Source organism: Zosterops lateralis (assembly GCF_965231275.1).
Source record: "Zosterops lateralis genome assembly, chromosome: 35".
Classification (NCBI taxonomy): domain Eukaryota; kingdom Metazoa; phylum Chordata; class Aves; order Passeriformes; family Zosteropidae; genus Zosterops; species Zosterops lateralis.
In genome coordinates, this window is record NC_139795.1 from 1,660,981 (window position 1) to 1,667,482 (window position 6,502).

At 30.5% G+C, this 6,502-nt stretch overlaps 1 long non-coding RNA gene across 1 annotated transcript; it reads right to left on the reverse strand.

The window, feature by feature from the left end:
• Positions 1–530: 530 nt before the first annotated feature.
• On the reverse strand, positions 531–6,262 carry LOC310921497. Its single transcript, XR_014592144.1, has 3 exons — positions 4,446–6,262; positions 2,689–2,765; positions 531–696 (listed from the first exon to the last, which is right to left on the reverse strand). It is a non-coding gene; the product is annotated as an uncharacterized lncRNA (long non-coding RNA).
• Between the last annotated feature and the right edge of the window lie 240 nt (positions 6,263–6,502).

Sequence of the window (6,502 nt, forward strand, 5' to 3'; positions counted from 1 at the left end):
TCTTTTTGGGTGTTTTTTCCTCATCGTCTTGACCACCTTGACAATAATAAACATGAAAAAAATCTGTTTTTTTGGGTGAAAAATCTGATTTTTCGGGTGAAAAACCGGATTTTTTGGTTGAAAAATCTGATTTTTTGGGTATTTTTTTGGGTGTTTTTTCCTCCTCCTCGTCACCACCTTGATGCTGATAAAGGTCTGAAGAAACGTTAAAAAAATCTGATTTTTTGGGTGAAAAATCTGAAATTTCAGGTGTTTTTTCATCATCGTCGTGACCCCGATAAAGATCGGAAGAAACGTTCAAAAATTCTGATTTTTTGGCCATTTTTTCGGGTGAAAAATCTGATTTTTTGGGTGAAAAATCTGAGTTTTTGGCTTTTTCTTCGGCCGAAAAATCTGATTTTTCAGCTGTTTTTTCGGGTGAAAAATCTGATTTTTCGGCCGATTTTTTGACTGAAAAATCTGATTCTTTGGCCAATTTTTTTGCCGAAAAATCTGATTTTTCAGCTGATTTTTTATGTGAAAAATCGGATTTTTTGGGTGTTTTTTCCCCGCCGTGAATCGGCCAATGTTTGGCAAAGTTGGAGAAACTTTTCTTCAGGTGGTTTTTGGGGTTTTTTGGGTTTTTTGGGGCTTTTTGGGGGTGGATTTGGCGGACGAAGGTCCAGTGGAAATTTTCGGGGTCGGTGGAGTCGAAAGCTGGAAAAAAAAGGGAAAAAAAATTGGATTTTTTTAGGATTTTTTGTGATTTTTTTCCTCATTTTTTTTGAATTTTTTCCCCCTGTTTTTTGTGGATTTTTTCCATATTTTTTTGTGATTTTTTTTTTCCCATTTTTCTGGATTTTTTTTCCTTTTATTTTTTTGTGATTTTTTTTTTCCCATTTTTCTGGATTTTTTTCCCATTTTTTAGGGTTTTTTGGGGATTTTTTTTTTTTTGAGATTTTTTAGGAGGTTTTTTTTTTTTTTTTTTTATTTTGTGGGATTTTTTTGGGATTTTTCGGGGGGATTTTTTAGGGATTTTTTGAGGATTTTTTTGGGATTTTTGTGGGATTTTTTTCCTATTTTTTGAGGGTTTTTTGGGGATTTTTGGGGGATTTTTTGGGGATTTTTGGGGGATTTTTTTGGGGATTTTTAGGGGGTTTTTGGTTTTTTTTTTGATTTTTGGGTGGGGTTTTTTTATGGATTTTTTGTGGATTTTTTGGAGGATTTTTTAAAAAATTTTTAGGGATTTTTTTTGATTATTGGGGGATTAATTTTGTGATTTTCTGGAGATTTGCTTTGGATTTTTTGGGGGGATTTTTTTTTTTTTTCTGGGATTTTTTAAAGGGATTTTTTGAGGGTTTTGGAGGATTTTTAGGGGAATTTTTAGGGATTTTTTGAGGGATTTTTTTTGATTTTATGGGATATTTTAGGAGATTTTTTATTATTATTTTTTAGGGATTTTTTTTTTGGGGGGGGGGATTTTTTGGGGGATTTTTAGGGGATTTTTTGGGGGGGATTTTTTTTTTAAATCGGATTTTTTAGAGTATTTTTTTTTTTGTGATTTTTTGGGGGATTTTTGGGGGGATTTTTTTATTATTATTATTGGAGGGGAGTTTTGGGATTTTTTTATTGGATTTTTTTGCAATTTTTTTCGAATTTTTGGGGGATTTTTTTTTTTATTTTGGGGGAATTTTCAGGGGATTTTTTAAAAATTATTTTTAGGGATTTTTTTTTTTTTTTTTTGAATTTGAGGATTTTTTGGGGATTTTTTGGGGGATTTTTTAGGGATTTTATTTTTTGGGATTTTTTGGTTTTTTTTTTTTTTTTGGGGCGGATTTTTTGGGTGATTTTTTTAGGGATTTTTGGGGGGATTTTGGGGATTTTTTTTTTTAATTCTTTGGGGATTTTTTTTGAGAATTTTTTTGGAATTTTTTTCTTAGTTTTTTTGAGGATTTTTTGGGGATTTTTGGGGGAATTTCTTTTGGATTTTTTTTTTATTTTTATGGGGATTTTTTTAGAGAATTTTTTTGGATTTTTTTTTTTTTTTTTTTTTGAGGATTTTTTTGGGATTTTTTTGGGATTTTTTGGAGGATTTTTTTAGGGATTTTCTGGGGATTTTTTTAGGGAATTTTTTTATTATTTTTTAGGGATTTTTGGGGATTTTTTGGGGGGATTTTTTTAGGGATTTTTGGGGGGATTTTGGGGAATTTTTTTTTAATTTTATGGGGATTTTTTTAGAGAATTTTTTTGGATTTTTTCTTTATTTTTTTGAGGATTTTTTTGGGATTTTTTTTGGATTTTTTTGGGATTTTTCGGGGATATTTTAAGGGATTTTTGAGGGGATTTTTGGGGGGATTTCTTTTGGATTTTTTTTTATTTTTAGGGGGATTTTTTTAGGGAATTTTTTTGGATTTTTTTTTTTTAAATTTTTGAGGATTTTTTTGGGATTTTTTAGGGGAATTTTTAGGGATTTTTTGGGATTTTTTTTGGGATTTTTTTTTTTTCTTATGGGATTTTTTTGGGGGGATTTTTTTGGGATTTTTTTTTTTTTTTTTTTTAAGGATTTTTTTGGGATTTTTTGGGGATTTTTGGGGGGGATTTTTTTAGGGATTTTTTGGGAATTTTGGGGATTTTTTTTTTTTTTCTTTTTTTTTTTTGAGGATTTTTTGGGGGTTTTTTGGATTTTTTGGGGATTTTTCCCCACCTTACCCTGACTCCCCTCAGAATCTTCTTCCTCCTCCCCAAAATTCCCTTTGGGCTCCTCCTCCTCCTCCCGCGGATCCATCCTGGAAAACCCCAAAAAATCATTAAAAAACCAAAAAATAATTCAAATAAAATCAATTTTCCAACCCCCCAAAAAAGAGAAAAAAAAATCAGCCTCTTCCCCCCTAAAAATTCCATTTTTCCCCCCCAAAAATCCCATTTCCCCCCCTAAAAAAATCCAATTTTTCCATCATTTAAAGCCCCCAAAAATCCCCATTTTTCCCCAAATTAAACCCCCAAAAATCCCATTTTTTCCCCCCAAAAATCCCATTTTTCCCCAAAAAAAATTCCCATTTTTTCCATCATTTAAACCCCCAAAAATTCCATTTTTAATCCATTTTTACCCCAAAAAATCCCATTTTTCCCCCCCAAAATCCCATTTTTCCTCCCCAAGAATCCCATTTTTTCCATCATTTAAACCCCCAAAAATCCCATTTTTTAAACCAATTTTTCCCAAAAAATAAAATCCCATTTTTTCCCCAAAAAAAATCCAATTTTCCCCCCAATTTCCCCCCAATTTTTCCCCCCCAAAATCCCATTTTTTCCCCAAAAAAATCCCATTTTTGAAACAATTTTACCCCCAAAAATTCCTATTTTAACCCCCAAAAATCCACATTTTCACCCCAAATTAAACCCCCAAAAATCCCATTTTTCCCCCAAAAAAATCCCATTTTCCCCCCAATTTCCCCCCAATTTTAATCCCCAAAAATCCCATTTTTCCATTATTTAAACCCCAAAAAATCCCATTTTTAAACTATTTTTCCCCCCAAAATAATCCCATTTTTTACCCAAAAAAATCCCCATTTTTTCCACCATTTAAACCCCCAAAATTCCCAATTTTTCCCCCCCAAAATCCCATTTTTTATTACATTTTTACCCCAAAAAATCCCATTTTTCCCCCCCCAAAAATCCCAATTTTTTTCCCCAATTGTCCCCCCCAAAACCCCATTTTTTCCCCAAAAAAATCCAAATTTTTCCCCAAAAAAATCCCATTTTTCCCCCCAAAAAAACCCATTTTACCCCCCAAAAAATCCCATTTTTCCCCCCCCCAAAAAATCCCATTTTTTCCATCATTTAAACCCCCAAAAATCCCCTTTTTTACCCAAAAAAATCCTATTTTTTCCCCCCAAAAATCCCATTTTTTTCCCCAAAAAAAATCCAATTTTTCCCCCAATTTTCCCCCCCAAAATCCCATTTTTTCCAAAAAAAAATCCCCTTTTTTACCCAAAAAAATCCCATTTTTCCCCCCCAAAAATCCCAATTTTTTTCCCCAATTTTCCCCCCCAAAACCCCATTTTTTCCCCAAAAAAATCCCATTTCCCCCCCCCCAAAAAATCCAATTTTTCCATCATTTAAACCCCCAAAAATCCCCAATTTCCCCCCAAATAAAACCCCCCAAAAATTCAATTTTTTCCATCATTTAAACCCCCAAAAATCCCATTTTTTTCCCCCCAAAAATCCCATTTTCCCCTCGTTTTCCCCCATTTTTTCCCCCAATTTTCCCTCAAATTAAACCCCCCAAAATCCCATTTTTTAATCCATTTTTACCCAAAAAAATCCCATTTTTTCCCCAAAAATCCCCATTTTTTCCCTCCCAGGGCGGCGCCTTTTCCCCTCCCCCCCTTTTTTATTCCCCCCTAAAAAATCCAATTTATTCCCATTTCCCCTTTAAAAAAAACCCCAAAAAATCCATTTTTTCTCACCCAAAAATCCGATTTTTTCCCGGTTTTTTTTCCTGGTTTTTTTGTGGCTTTTTTTGGGGTTTTTTTTTCCAACAATATCCCGGATTTTTATCTTTTTTTTTTTTTCCTTTTTTTTGTCCCAACCTCTTCCTGTTGTGTCGCAGCTTCAAGAAACCGACGGGGAACATTTTCCCCTTTTTAATATTTTAAATTTTTCTTCATTTTCTCCCCATTTTCTCATTTTTTTCCGCTTAAAAATCCGATTTTTTTATCGATTTTTAATTAATTTTTAACCCTTTTTTGGCCTTTTCTGGATTCAGGTAAAAAAAAAAAAATTAATTTTTTTTATTTAAAAAATTCCTTTTAAAAAATAAAAATATTTTTCAATCCCGGCCGCGCCCTTGAATTGAAAAAAATTAAATAATAAAAAAACAAATGAAATTAAATTAAAAATAATTTTATTTTTTATTATTTTTTTAACCCTTTAAATTCCCCCCGAAAAAAAAATCGCGGTTTTTTAACCCCAAAAATTCCGGATTTTATTTGGATTTATTTATTTATTTTTCCTCCATTTTTATTTTTATTTTATTTTTATATATTTTTTTGTCCTTTTTTTTGTTGATTTTTAACAGGATTTTTAAAGGGTTTTTTTCCACCTTTTTTTCTTGTTTTTATCCCCCCAAAAATCCGATTTTTTTCACCATTTTTTCTCCTTTTTTATCTTTATTTTTATCCCTTTTTTATCTTTATTTTTATCTCATTTTTCCCCTTTTTTTCCCCTTTTTTCCCCCTTTTTTATCTTTATTTTTATCACATTTTTATCCCATTTTTATCTTTATTTTTATCTTATTTTTATCTTTATTTTTCCCCATTTTTCCCCTTTTTATCTTTATTTTTTTCCTCATTTTTTCCTTCTTTTATCTTGATTTTTATTCCTTTTTTCCCTCATTTTTACCCCATTTTTATCTTTATTTTTATTCCTTCCCCCCCCTTTTTTCCTAAAAAAAACCTTTTAAAAATCCCTAAAAAAAATTCCCTAAAAAATCCCCCCGCAAAAAAATCTCTAAAAAAATTCCCTTTAAAAAATTTCCTTAAAAATCCACAAAAAATCCCCCCAAAATCCCCAAAAAATCCCTAAAAAATCCCAAAAAATCCTAAAAAATTAATTTAAAAATCCCAAAAAAATCTCCCCAAAAAATCCAAAAAATCCCTTTAAAAATCCCCCCAAAATCCAAAAAAATCCCAAAAATAATCCCTAAAAATCCCTTTAAAAAATCCCTTTAAAAATCCCTAAAAATCCCTTTAAAAATCCCTAAAAAATCCCCAAAAAAATCCCCAAAAAATTCCCTAAAAAATCCCCAAAAAATCCCAAAAAAATCCCAAAAAAATTCCCTAAAAAATCCCAAAAAAATCCCCAAAAAGTCCCAAAAAATCCCCCCAAAAATTCCCAAAAAAATTCCCAAAAAAATAAAAAAAAAAAAAATCCCCAAAAATCCCAAAAAATCCCCAAAAAATCCTCAAAAATTCCTTTAAAAATCCAAAAAAAATCCCAAAAAAAATCCAAAAAAAATCCAAAAAAAATCCCAAAAAAAATTAAAAATAAATTTAATTTTTTTTTTCTTTCAGGAACTGTTGGAATTTCTGGAATTTTGAGGATTTTTCTCAAAAAAAATCCCCCAAAAAATCCAAATTTTGGGGCCAAAATGCAGGAGAGCTACGAGAGCGTCATTTCCTTGGGTAAGAAATTCCTTCAATTTCTCCATTTTTTACCCCAAAAATCAAATTATTTTCATTAAAATTCAATTAATTTCATTTAATTTCCATTAATTAAAAATTGGGAATTAAATTGGGCCCCAAAAATCCAAATTAATTCAATTTATTTTCGGAAATTTGACTTAAAAATACCTAAAATTGGACCCAAAAATTCAAATTATTTTCATTTATTTCATTTAATTTCGATTAATTTCAATGAATTAAAAATTAGGAATTAAATTGGACCCAAAAAATCAAAATTAATTCGATTTATTTAAAAAAATTGGGAACTAAAACACCCCAAAATTTGATCCCAATATTTTAAT